Raw genomic sequence first — 14,796 nt, forward strand, 5'->3', positions numbered from 1 at the left:
GATGGAGAGAAGAAGTGAGGGAGGGGGATTCTGGAACCACTTACCCGTTGTCATCCTCTGTGGACATTTCTCATGGCAAGCGAAGGATGAAGCCCTGAACTTCGCCCTCTCCCTTTCACCTCCATCGCCCTCACAAACTCTCCACCACCCTCGTCTCATGCCCACTGCCCCAGCCACACACCGCCCAGAGCCCTCCAACACACACACCAGCCAGAGAGTGAACAAGAGCAGGCAGGGTAGGAAATTGATAGTTTCCTCTCCAGACAAAATATTTGAAGAACGGTAACGAAAGACAGAGAGGATGCGGACAAGTGGAAAGGGGGGAAAAAACTGAGTTTCAGCAAAGGGAGGAGAAGAAAGAAGACCAGAGGTTCTTGTGGGCAGAGAAATATTCCCCCCCCCACGCCATTGGCTTTTACATTCTGAATATTTGACCAGCAATTCATACCAGCTGCATTTCCTTCCCTCAGTCTCATAAACAAATGAACCTCTAAAGCTGCTGTGATTGTTCAGGAGCAAGATGTTGTGTTTTTGCATAGACAATAGGCTATATGATTGCATCTCTAGTTTGTCCTCTGCAACCTCTACTGTACCTGTCCTCTGGCTTTTGAACGCTTTTGGATACCAGCTGAATGTCAAGCTTTTTTCCTGTAGCCTAATGTCCCGTCAGCTGGATAAGAGCTGGAAATCAGTTTCAGCTGAAACATTTTGAGTTTTTGCAAAAAAAAAAAAGTCTTTGTATCGATTCTCTGCTCTTGTGTGGGAACTGGTGATCAAAAACACGTAAAGTACAAACACACACACCACCCCTTCACTCTCTGGCTGCACCCCGCGTTGAGCGAACAACCTTGTCACCTGTTTGCCACTGAGACCAACATCTTGGGAAAACAGGTTCTCAGGAACCTAAAACCCTCAGTGACGCTCGGGAGCCTGTCATGTCTCCTGTGGTCAAAGAGGAAGTAAAAAGTGAATACTTGGAATATGTCAGGATGAGGATTAATACGCCCCCGACTATGGGGCTAGATGTCACCAATACACACACACACCCCCCTCTGGCCTTGGGAAACGTCACAGTGTGATGAATGACCATAGGGTGTTCCCACACCTCTGGACTGATGTCGTTTCTTACCCTCTGTTCTGTCTGAGTCACGGGTGATAAAGTTGAGTTTTATCAATGGTTATTTACACTTGCCGGTTTGTTGCTCAACATATTGAACTTTGGCACAATGGGACGGGTGATCAGTGGCATGGGCTGCTTCACTCTTGCCCAATAACATTGTGTTTTGGGTGCCAAGTCTCATTAACCTAGACGATAGCTTGTCGGGGCCAAACAGTGTGGTGAATCACTAATACTGAATTTACAATAATTGTATCTTACAGTAAGTAGCTTATGTTTTTATGTTACTCTAAAGCTGTCAAAGACATGCGCTGCAAGTGTAGGTTTTAAAACAATTGCTCCCTTACAGTATGTTCCCATAGAGAACGCAACATGTCCAGGTCTGTTGTAGTTCAGGGTTTCCCAAACTCGGTCCTGCCACAGCCCCCCCCCCCCCCCCCCCCCCCCCCGGATTTTGCCCTAGCACTACACAGCTGACTCAGATAACCAGCTTGGTGTGGAGTTATTTGAATCATCTGTGTAGTGCTAGGGCAAAAACTGTGACGTGCATCCAGGGGGGGGGCCTGAGTTTGGAAAACCCTGCTGTAGTTGGTCACTCGAGTTGAGGGCTTGGTGTCTGTTGCCCTCCAGTGGTTTCAAGTGTTCAAAACCAGTTCTACCACTTATTAGTTCTTACCCAGATAGGCAGAAGACAAATTTAGCTTGGGACAAGACAAATGTCTGTTTCTCTCAAAAATGTACAGTAAACAATATATTATATTTTATTCTTTTCCCATTCCCAGGTCTCGTATGACCTCCCTGATGCTGGTGTCCCGGGACGGCTACAGTCAGGTAATCAACTTGCTGGTGTCTCACGGGGCAGAGGTCAACTCCCAGGGTGAAAATGGGTACACAGTAAGGATGGTGCCCACCTCACCTGGCGTGATGCCTGTTGCAGAAGAGAACGCTTTGGTTTAAAAATTCATAGCTCAGCACTCGCTGCGTCCCAATAATCCCTTCTTTCTCCCCAAGTGTGGAATTTTTTACTTCCCTCTGGAGATTGTTTTAACAAATATGGTGGAAATTTTGTCCAGCCCATGCTTACACCAATCAAATGCTTTTACATTCCCTTCATTGATTTTGACTGTGATTGATAGTAATGAGTAGTGACATGGGGATGATTAACCGATAGCAGTCTAAGCCAGGGATCATCAACTAGATTCAGCCACGGACCGATTTTTTGTTGAGCAGATGGTGGGGGGGCCGGGACATATTTACAAATAATTTGTAGAATGCGAATTGACCGCACGAAGCCGAAACAGATATCTTTGACTAAAACATAATAATTTCAAACTTTGCTTGCATTTGTACACGATCACATTACGTGTGGGAATACTTGGGAACAGATTTCTTAAATTAAAATCACTTGGAGCTGATTTCCCGCTGTTTTTACAGTCTTTTGTGTCCAACAATGAACATTTAAAAAAAAAGTAAAAGTTGTTTTTGGTTAAAAAAATTTGCTCAGAAAACCTGGAGGGGGAAAATGAAACCACCAAATTCGGGCTCACGGCCGCCAGTTGGGAAACCCTGGTGTAAGCCCTGTCTAAGACGCAACATGCAACATGCAACATGCAGTTACAGTTCAAAAAGGAAATCAGTCCATTTAAATAAATTCATTAGGTACTAATCTATGGATTTCACATGACTGGCCAGGGGCGCAGCCATGGGTGTGGCTGTGAGGGCATAGGCCCACCCACTTGGAAGCCACGCCCACCCACTGGGGAACCAGGCCCAGCCAATCAGAATGAGTTATTCCCCACAAAAAGGTCTTTATTACAGAGAAAATAAATACTTCTCAGTTTTATTACCTGTCTGGGTTGCTGGTCTCAGATGATCCTGCAGGTGGAGAAGCTGGATGTGGAGGTCCTGGGCTGGCATGGTTACACGTGATCTGCGATTTTTGAGGCCGGTTGAATGTACTGCCAAATTCTCTACAACAATGGAGGCCGCTTATGGTAGTGAAATGAACAGTAAATTCTCTGGCAACAGCTCTGGTGGACATTCCTGCAGTCAACATGCCAATTGCACGCTCCCTCAACTTGAGACATCTGCAGCATTGTGTTGTGTGACAAAACTGCATATTTTAGAGTGGCCTTTTATTGTCACCAGCACAAGATTCGCCTGTAGAATAATCAGCTTCCTGTCAGGTGGATGGATTGTCTTGGCAAAGGACAAATGCTCACTAAAAAGGGATGTAAACAAATTTGTGCACAAAATTAGAGAGAAATAAGGTTTTTGTGCGTATGGAACATTTCTAGGATATTTTATTTCAGCTCATGAAACACGGGACCAACACTTTACATGTTGCGTTTATATTTTTATTCAGTATATATGGAATTGTTTTAAGAATGTCATATCAAGGACCATTTAGCTATTTCATTTAGCATTTTAAGACCCCTTGAAGTATCAAAAAAACTATAAAACATAAATAAAAAAATTAACCCTTTATTATTTTACTAGACAAGTCAGTTAAAAACAAATTCTTATTTACAATGACAGCCTAGGAACAGTGGGTTAACTGCCTTGTTCAGGGGCAGAATGACAGATTTTTACCTTGTCAGCTCAGGGATTTGATATTGCAACCTTTCGGTTACTAGTCCAAAGCTCTAACCACTAGTGTACCTGCCGCCCCCTTACTGCTAAATAACAGATTCACTACATGGAACAACAGACAGTCCCCCAAAAATATAAAGGAAGTTTGTTCTGAAGTGTCTGTCCTATATCTGAGAGATATAAGAAAGATCAGGAATTATTTGTTTTTAACCCCTTATATTTGGCACTAAAGTCTTCATATATACACTACATTACCAAAAGTATGTAGAGACCTGCTCGTTAAATATCTCATTCCAAAATCATGGGCATTAATATGAAGTTGGTCCCCTTTGCTGCTATGAAAGTCCCCACTCATCTGGGAAGGCTTTCGACTAGATGTTGGAACATTGCTGTCGGGACTTGCTTCCATTCAGCCACAAGAGCATTAGTGAGGTCGGTCACGGATGTTGGGCAATTAGGCTGCAGGCGAACCTAATCGCCCAACTTGACTGCAAGTTCCAATTCATCCTAAAGGTGTTTGATGGAGTTGACATCAGGGCTTTGTGCAGGCCAGTCAAGTTGTTCCACACCGATCTCGACAAACCATTTCTGTATGGACTTTTCTTTGTGCACAGGGGCATTGTCATGCTGAAACAGAAAAGGTCCTTCCCCAATCTGTTGCCACAAAGTTGGAAGAACAGAATCATCTAGAATGTCATTGTATGCTGAAGCGTTAAGATTTCCCTTCACTGGAACTAAGGGGCCTAGCCCAAACCATGAAAAACATTATTCCTCCTCCATCAAATGTTACGGTTGGCACAATGCATTCGGGCAGGTAGCGTTCTACTGGCATCTGCCAAACCCAGATTTGTTAGTCGGACTGCCAGATGGTGAAGCGTGATTCATCCCTCCAGAGAACGTGTTTCCACTGCTCCAGAGTCCAAATGCGGCAAGCTTTACACCACTCCGGTCAACGCTTGGCATTGCGCATGGTGATCTTAAGCTTGTGTGCGGCTGCTCGACCTTGGAAACCCATGTCATGAAGCTCCCGACGAACAGTTCTTGTGCTTACGTTGCTTCCAGAGGGAGTTTGGAACTCGGTAGTGAGTGTTGCTGAGCTCTTCAGTAAGTCTGTTCTACTGCCAATGTTAGTCTATGGAAATTGCAAGGCTGTGTGCTCAATGTTATACACCTGTCAGCAACGGGTGTGTGTGGCTGAAATAGCGGAATCCACTAATTTGAAAGGGTGTACACATACTTCTGTATATATAGTGTACTTCCATTCATTTTTTAACCTGGTACTGGGGGACCTTCAGATGAGTCTTGTGAGGCATGTGGGCATCCTAGAGCAAAACAACATGTACATGTACGTGTTCGTGAGAATCTCATCTTTCCACAAAGGGGTCATATTAGTGTGTAGCCCAAAATGTTCGGACGCTACAGATCGGCAGAACCAACTTCAAACAAGTCCCAAGACACATGTAGGGGTCATAGATCAAAACTGAGAACACTAATCTTTCCATGGAGGGGTCATAATAGTGTGTAGGCCAAACTGTTCGGACGCTTGAGGCGATTTTGTGAGAAGACCCATTTTTGGGATGTCTCATGGTCTGACAAACACCACACCGAAGATGCGGAAGTGCGACATTGGCGGATGTGGTGGATTGAGACGCATCCAATGCAACAAAAAAAACATCTCTCTAGCTTAAACTGACAGATTTCTATGGGGATTTTTTTGGATAATTCTAATTAGATTTCTGCAGGTCCAATGCAGTGAGAGGTTTGGAACGCCCTTTCTTATTGGTCTATTAACTAATTTACCACCTGGTGATGTCACCAGGCAGGCCAGAACGCCATCCCACCAAAACAGGCTGAAATTTCAGGCAGTCTATTCAAACAGGTCTTACACTAAAAGGACATTATCATAATTTTCAGAATTTCACAGTACTAGTCCAACTTCAGTGTGGAAGTCAATATAAAATAACGTAAAAATGTTTTTGACTGCACTGGGCATTCAATGATAAGTATATAGAATGGTCCTAGATGTGGATTGTCGATGATAACCTGTGAGCTTTGACCCCCAGGTCCTGACTGTGGCGGTGCAGTATGGCAGAGAGGAGCCGGTCCTCAAGCTTCTCCAGCTAGGGGCAGACAAGACCAAAGCAGGAAAGATTGAAGACTTTGGCTATGTCAGCAGCAAACGACCACAGGTAAAAACAAATCAAACCACTTAGTTTGACCACAACTATGTACACAACTAAATACATAACTCTGGCATTCAAAACAACCACAGGTAAACATCAACCACCACTTTGACCACAGCAAAACTAGGTTTACCACGCAGTTTGAAATGGTAGTCCGTTTTCCCGGTCTCTTGTAAAACCCATTTTAAAATCAATGGGGAAGAGTTGCAGGACACAAAGGTCATATCTCAACATTATATGAAATATATCTGCTCTTCTTCCCCCTCAGATTGCCAGGATCCTGGCATCCCCAGGCGATGCCATCTCCAAGGAGGAGACCCTCTTTAAGTTCTTCAAGAGGGACCCCGATCCCCCTGCTGCCTACGAGAAGAGGGGAGACCATGGTTTAACCTCAGTTCGTCTTACTGCTATTCCTCACATCCCATCTCCTCTTCTCAACCATATTGGAGGAGGCGAGGCGTTGCGAGGAATCGAGGAAAGATGAATTGAGAAAAGGCCCCATCACATCTGTCAGTGGAGGCCAGGACCCATGATGATGTGTGTTTGGGGCCCTCTAGTGGACATTAAGGGAAATGCCCTATCCCATAAAACCATACTTGTTTAGTCCTGTCTAGGGACTAGCTGCTAAATCTGCACAATATCACTTAATCTCATGCCATATGTCTCACTGTTGAAGATTCGGTGTTCTAATCTAGCCTGTTTAATCTGTCAATGTTTATCTGTTCTAAAATATTTTAGGCAGAATCTTTGATGGACCGACTTGGTTGCGTGGGGTCTGTTGTTAACAGATGGTTGATGTAGTATGCTCTTAAACCTATTTATATATTGTCTTTATTTAACCGGGCAAGTTATTGAGAACACATTGCTTGTGTTCGAGAGCATGAGCAAACTGACTGATCTACAAATAATTATGAGTAGTTGATTTAAAGGGTGATTTGTTGATCAGTGATTCTGCACAGTACGACTGCAGTGTCGTATTTTAGCATGTACAGTTGAAGTCGGAAGTTTACATACACCTTAGCCAAATACATTTAAACTCAGTTTTTCACAATTCCTGACATTTAATCCTAGTAAATATTCCCTGTCTTAGGTCAGTTAGGATCACCACTTTATTTTAAGAATGTGAAATGTCAGAATAATAGTAGAGAGAATTATCTATTTCAGCTTTTATTTCTTTCATCACATTCCCAGTGGGTCAGAAGTTTACATACTCTCAATTAGTATTTGGTAGCATTGCCTTTAAATTGTTTAACTTGGGTCAAACGTTTCAGGTAGCCTTCCACAAGCTTTCCACAATAAGTTGGGTGAATTTTGGCCCATTCCTCCTGACAGAGCTGGTGTAACTGAGTCAGGTTTGTAGGCCTCCTTTGCTTGCACACACATTTTCAGTTCTGCCCACAAATGTTCTATAGGATTGAGGTCAGGGCTTTGTGATGGCCACTCCAATACCTTGACGTTACTGTCCTTTTTGCCACAACTTTGGAAGTATGCTTGGGGTCATTGTCCATTTGGAAGACCCATTTGCGACCAAGCTTTAACTTCCTGACTGATGTCTTGAGATGTTGCTTCAATATATCCACATAATCTTCCTCCTCATGATGTAATCTATTTTATGAAGTGCATCAGTCCCTCCTGCAGCAAAGCACCCCCACAACATGATGCTGCCACCCCCGTGCTTCACGGTTGGGATGGTGTTCTTCGGCTTGCAAGCATCCCCCTTTTTCCTCCAAACATAATGATAGTCATTATGGCCAAACAGTTCTATTTTTGTTTCATCAGACCAGAAGACATTTCTCCAAAAAGTACGATCTTTGTCCCCTTGTGCAGTTGCAAACCGTAGTCTGGCTTTTTTTAATGGCAGTTTTGGAGCAGTGGCTTCTTTCTTGCTGAGCGGCCTTTCAGGTTATGTCGATATAGGACTCATTTTACTGTGTAAATAGATACTTTTGTACCTGTTTCCTACAGAATCTTCACAAGGTACTTTGCTGTTGTTCTGGGATTGATTTGGATTTTTTGCACAAAGTACGTTCATCTGTAGTAGACAGAACGCGTCTTCTTCCTGAGTGGTATGACGACGGCGTGGTCCCATGGTGTTTATACTTGCGTACTATTGTTTGTACAGATGAACGTGGTACCTTCAGGAGTTTGGAAATTGCTCCCAAGGATGAACCAGACTTGTGGAGGTCTACAATTTTTTCTGAGGTCTTGGCTGATTTCTTTTGATTTTCCCAAGATGTCAAGCAAGGCACTGAGTTTGAAGGTAGGCCTTGTAATACATCCACAGGTACACCTCCAACTCTCAAATGATGTCAATTAGCCTATCAGAAGCTTCTAAAGCCATGACATAATTTTATGGAATTTTCCAGGCTGTTTAAAGGCACAGTCAACTTAGTGTATGTAAACTTCTGACCCACTGGAATTGTGATCCAGTGAATTCTAAATGATATAATCTGTCTGTAAACAATTGTTGGAAAAATGACTTGTGTCATGCACCGACTTGCCAAAACTATAGTTTGTTAACAAGAAATTTGTGGAGTGGTTGCAAAACGAGTTTTAATGACTCCAACCTAAGTGTATATAAACTTCCGACTTCAACTGTAAATCTTGGTGGGGCAAACTCAAAAAATATGTTTAGATGCATGCCAGCAAAGCCACTACACTACACAAAACTAAACATGAATTGCACTATAACGGTGACAAACGGTGCCCACAAACTGTTAGGGCCTACGTAAAGCTGTCCCAACAGCAGAGCTTTCTTTTCAGAACCATGGGGTGAATCCTTACCACTGCAACACCTGGCTATCAGCGGAGCCTTGTCTGGCAGCTGTGCTATCCCAGGAGGTCTACCCCAGGGGATGGTAATAGAGAGGAAGTACGTGAGGCGACGTTGGCTCCCTCTGCTGGGAATACGGGAGCTGGGCACCCCGACACGGACAGCTCCAAGTGGAGGTAATTAGGGGAAAGTGCCAACCAGCCGTGGAGGCCGAGCTAAACTTAAGTGATTTTCTTTATGTTTATTTTCTATCATAGTAAAGTTGTTTTTGTGGACTAAAAATCTCCGTCTCTTATCTTTGCACGCTCAACCCAACACCCCACGGTTTACCACACAGCGTAACAATTAATTCAGCCTCATTTACTGCCTTAAAAAAAATAAAAAAAATAGCTGTTATGGCGGATTTGCCATATGTGGTTTCTACTGACAATTGACACGTACAAACTATGGCATAAGGGACGACGAGCAGATAAGATGCAATCCGTAATTTCGATTAAGACATTAATGAGCGCGCTAGGACGGACGTAGTAAATATAACTATTTGTTCAGCACTTTTGAAATGTACAACGACAGAATTCAGAACATAGGCCGTTCTTACAGTATTCTCCCTGTACACCAAGTCAGAACCGTAGGTTAAATAAAGGGGGCATATAAGCAGACAATGAAAGCTTTTACAATAGTAGATTATTACATTTCTCTAAAACAGGCTATAGGCTACATGTGCACCACCAAGTCAGAACAGTAAGCTAAGCTGAGGGGGAAAGGGACCAAATTATTAGGGTGAGGCACATGGGCTACTAACATCTTACTACACAACATACACTTAGTATTACTGTCTTAGCTACAGTATACATATCTCCCTGGCATATTACATCATTTATGTAGCAGCATACAATATATTTTTGAACTCACCTTGTTGTGCTGTGCTCACTTGAACACGAAGGTGGCGCAGTGGTCTATGTGGGCAAATTTTGTCATCAAACTTTGTCATCAAAGTCTGGCATTCTCTGGATTTATGGTGCTTTCAAGACACCTGGGAACTCAGATAAAAACAATGTTGAATCATGATGTCAGTGATCTTCAAGTCGGAGCTCTAGAAAGAGGACAGAGTTGGATGACCGTTCAAAATGTACTTTTCCAGTCGGAGCTCGTTGTTTTTCCCCAGAGTTCCCAGTTTTCTTGAACTCACTGAAGTCTGAGATTTCCTAGTTCTGAGTTTCCAGTTGTTTTGAACATGTCAGAAATCATGCTGGATTGACAGCATGACCAATGTATTCAAAGTTTTCTAGCTCATGATGTTGAATGTGTACTCTTTTAAGCTTGGAAAAGAGACCCTTACACCCAGACTTGGACCACACACTCACTCCACTGAATAGCAGGCTAGTGATTGCTTTGTAACGCTTGCAGTTAGCCATTGATTCCTTCCTTGAGCCTTCTTGGATCGGCACTTTTAATGTAACTCTATGGCAGCACCCAAGGTGCTTGAATTTTTGCATTCTCCCCGTAGATTTTGCGGTGACGTAGTGTCCCCATGAGTGACAGAACACTGAGCCAATAACAGCAAAATTAGAGAACATTACCATCCCCTACGCTCCGTATTTTCTGCTGGCTCACCCCACCAACACAGAAAGCACTGAGCTAGGCTGAAACACCTGCAGTTTGGATCTGCCTTACTCAAGAAAACAAAAAAGAGACCATGTTCGAATGCTGCTTTATTAACTCAATGATTTTTTTAATAGATTTTTTTTTTTGTACATTTTTTGCAAACTTATATAACATAATAATAAAATAACATGCAAAAACAGGCGGGCCTCTGAATGACGGGGCGCAACTACATACTGGTAGCATGTAGCTACACAAACACATACTGTAACTGTAATGTACATCTCAGGGTGCAGGCCAGGGTTTGAAGCTGTCATATTATATAGATATTTTTTTAATGCAGAGTATCATTTGTTTTCTGGGCATGAAAATTACATCACTTGGAGCTACGTGTTGACCATGGAGAAGGATGACCTGGAGAAGGATGACCATGGAGAAGGTAAGAAAGGCCTCTATGTCTTCAGAAGAGACACAATTCAAGTATGAGTGCAGTGACTGTAATGTACATCCGTAATATTGTAATGATATAATGTAAACCCTGGCTAACTTAGGGTTGCTGGTGAGTTTTCCAGGTGTTAATACTGCATTCTTCCCCAGATTGGTATCTCCAACCCAGAGGACCAGCAGAAGGTTCTGAGTGTGGTGAAGGAGATGCATCTGGACCGGGTCGACCTGGACACACTCAGCCAGCTTGAGAACATAAACAGCGGGTACAGTACAAATCTTTTTTTCTTTCTATTAGAGTAATCCCTTCCAAGTTTACACATGCATTATACTTTTAACACATACGCCTAAAGACCAGGGTTTCCCAACCCTTTCTTCGGCCCCCCCCCAGACAGTTCACATTTTTGTTTTAACCCTAAACTGCCACACCTGATTAAATTAGTCAAGGCCTTGATGATTACTTGACTAATTGAGTCAGGTGTGGCAGTTTAGGGTTATAACAAAAAATGTGAAATGTCTGGGGGGGGGGGGGGGCAAAGAGAGGGTTGGGAAACCCTGCTATGGATATCCTCTCTCCAGGATTCAGACAGTACATTCAGGACCCCCTCCCCACCGGCGATGTCTCAGCATCATCCCCACATACTGTACACAGTCCATCCTCCAGCACTGGAAGTCATCCGTCAGACAGAGGATCCATCCCACTGTTATTCTGCCACTGCCTCTTCAAGTCTCTGAGAGCAGAGTCCTAATGGTTTAAGCGGGCCATAATGATTTGTAAGGTGAGAGGAGATGGAATGAAATCCCCCCCTCTCTCTCTTTCCACTCTCTCTGTGACTGATGACAGGCCAGCTCTCAGGCCAAGCTACCATGTCTGCCTGCAGCCCCTCATGTCATGTTCTCCCCTCTACTCTAGTGTCAGGGATACAGGGCTACATTTACAGAGACTGTACATCCCCTGGGGTAAATCCTCTGATGATGGCCACACTGTAAACATTAAACCACTAGATAGCCACATCCCTTATGCTGTATGCTCATCCCAGGAGGTAGTGGTTACACTTGTTCACAGAGTTCACCCGGGTTATACTGATGTGGCCTATTTCATGTTCTAGTTAGGCTGGTACATGGCCAAAAGTATGTGGACTGCTCGCCGAACATCTCATTCCAAAATCATGGGCATTAACATGGAGTTGGTCCCCCCTTTGCTGCTATTACATCCTCCACTCTTCTGGGAGGGCTTTCCACTAGATGTTGGAACATTACTGCGGAGACTTGCTTCCATTCAGCGCATTAGTGAGGTTGGGCCCTGATGTTGGGGTATTAGGCCTGGCTCGCAGTCGGCGTTCCAAATCATCCTAAAAGTGCTCAATGGGGTTGAGGTCATGGCACTGTGCAGGCCGGTCAAGTTCTTGCACACCATTTCTGTATAGACCTCAGGTTTGTGCACGGAGGTATTGTCATGCTGAAATAGGAAAGCGTCTTCCCCAAACTGTTGCCACAAAGTTGGAAGCACAAAATCATCTAGAATGTCATTGTATGCTGTAATGTTAAGACTTCCCTTCACTGGAACTAAGGGGCCTAGCCCGAACCATGAAAAACAGCCCCAGACCATTATTCCTCCTCCACCAAACTTTACAGTTGGCACTATGCATTGGGGCAGGTAGCATTCTCCTGTCATCAACCAAACCCAGATTTGTTCATCAGACTGCCAGATGGGGAAGCGTGATTCATCCCTCCAGAGAACGTGTTTCCACTGCTCCAGAGTCCAATGGCGGTGAGCTTTACACCACTCTTGTCATTGCACATAGTGATCTTAGGCTTGTGTGCGGCTGCTCGGTCATGTAAATCCATTTTATGAAGCTCCCGACGAACAGTTCTTGTGCTGACGTTGCTTCCAGAGGCAGTTTGGAACTCGGTAGTGAGTGTTGCAACTGAGGACAGATGATTTTTACGCGCTTTAGCACTCGGCGGTCCCATTCTGTGAGCTTGTGTAACCTACCACGTCGCGGCTGAGCCGTTGTTGTTCCTAGACGTTTCCACTTCACAATAAAAGCACTTACAGTTGACCGGGGCAGCTCTAGCAGGGCAGAAATTCGACAAACTGATTTGTTTGAAAGGTGGCATCCTATGACGGTGCCACGTTGAAAGTCACTGAGCTCTTCAGTACTGGCCATTCTACTGCCAATGTTTGTCTATGGCGATCGCATGGCTGTGTGCTCAATTGTATACACCTGTCAGCAACGGCTGTGGCTGAAATAGCCAAATCCACTAATTTGAAAGGGTGTCCACATTCTTTTGGCCATGCAGTGTATGTTAGACGGCTTTCCACCTGCAGTACATGACAAAATGGACTGACAGACAGATGGGTGGGCAGGGGGACAGAGATTTTCATACCGGGGGACAACTGACACAGTCAAACCAACTGACCTCTACACAACAGACAAAAATACATACGACCCTGTGTGTGGCCAATGTCCAGTATTTCCCCTCATAACTCAAAAACGACAGTATAATATACACAACAACAACAAAAAATGAGGAGAGAAAACAAAGTAACGTCACATCCAAATGATTTGTACATCACGTTCATCAAGGCTCCATTTTTTGTTGTTGCTAACGTCGCTCTGCTGTCCTGTTCGTTGATGGGTTATTTTATTTGAATGGTACCTTTCCCTGCATGTGTGGCAGCCGTTTGTGATGCTCCCCCTCTGTCAGCTTGCCGTGTAAACAGCGTCAGTCAGATTGGAGTTACTATCTCCTCCCTGGGACCTGGGACTACAGCTCTGTTAGTTTATCTATCACGCCAAAGACTGATAGGCTGTCGTTGCAACACTTAGTACAGGGATAGGAGAGCAGAGGGGAAGATAGGGGGAGATGTGTGTCTGTTGCAGGCAGCCTCTCTTTCCCTCCCTCCTGGTTTAGGTGTACTGTACTGTAATGTGTTGTATAGGGCAGGGTTTCTCAAACTTGGTCCCCCCCCTTCAGTTTTTGCCCTAGCACTCACTACACATGTTGATTCAAATAACCAATTCATCATCAAGCTTTGATCATTTGAATCAGCTGAGTAGTTCTTGGGCAAAAACAAAAATGTGCACTGCGGAGCTGCCCCAGGACTGATTTTGGGAGGGACACGGGTTGTGCTGCTCACCCCACACAATTAAGCTCAGACCGTCACACTTAAACACGATTGGGGGTCAAAGTGCGAAGAGACTCATCAACACTGAGTTAGCTGTACCACAACCATGCCCTGTTTGAGGTTTCGGCTCATTGTCATCTACCATAAGTGAGAAGCTGTCTAATAGTAGTGTCTGTGTCCTTCCCTGTAGGAGTGAGGAGCTGTATAACTTCCTGATTAGCCTGCGGCAGCAGTGCTTGCTACCTGACAGAGACCGTGCAGAACGTCATCAGCCGCTTCTCCCGTGGAGCCTCTGAGGTACGAGTGTTTGTGTGCACCAGTCTAAGGACTGATCAATAAGTGCTATAGTGTCTAACTGAAAGCTCACTATTAAAATCTAGCCATCCTGCATAGACCTATCCAATTCCTTTCAGTTCAAAACAAGTATAGTGTAGGGGCTTGTGGTTGTTCTTTGGACTGGACTCTCTCCAGCTCCACTAACTCTCTCCCTCTTTCCACTCCCCAGCTGGTGTTGTCCCTGGATCCTAAGAAGGAAGCCCAAGCCATCTGTAATGAGCTGGTGGCCCAGACTGGAGACCAGCAGAAAGAAGTCACCTGTCTCAGGAACCTGCTTCACAAGGTATGTCTCATACTTTTTCTCTGAATGCTGTGTGTGTGTGTGTGTGTGTGTGTGTGTGTGTGTGTGTGTGTGTGTGTGTGTGTGTGTGTGTGTGTGTCACCTCAGCCCTGCCACTATTTCTGCTCTCCTTACTGGGCCACTCTGAAAGAATGAATGAGAGTCCTGTCTCACTTTCCTCTATCCGGCCCTGCACACCTTTTTATTGCCCTCTCTTCCCATCTGGTCCAATTCCAAACTTCTCACAAACTCGGGTCAACTCCCATTTCGCACCCTCTCTATGTGTAGGGTCCTGTGTGTAAGGGTTCTGACAGGGTGAGTCCTCACAGCCCATAA

At 44.5% G+C, this 14,796-nt stretch overlaps 1 pseudogene; it reads left to right on the forward strand.

The window, feature by feature from the left end:
• LOC115151373 (ankyrin repeat, SAM and basic leucine zipper domain-containing protein 1-like) overlaps positions 1 to 14,796 on the forward strand; it is a 44,163-nt pseudogene extending 29,367 nt beyond the window's left edge.

The sequence above is a fragment of the Salmo trutta genome, chromosome 17 (assembly GCF_901001165.1).
Source record: "Salmo trutta chromosome 17, fSalTru1.1, whole genome shotgun sequence".
NCBI lineage: Eukaryota > Metazoa > Chordata > Actinopteri > Salmoniformes > Salmonidae > Salmo > Salmo trutta.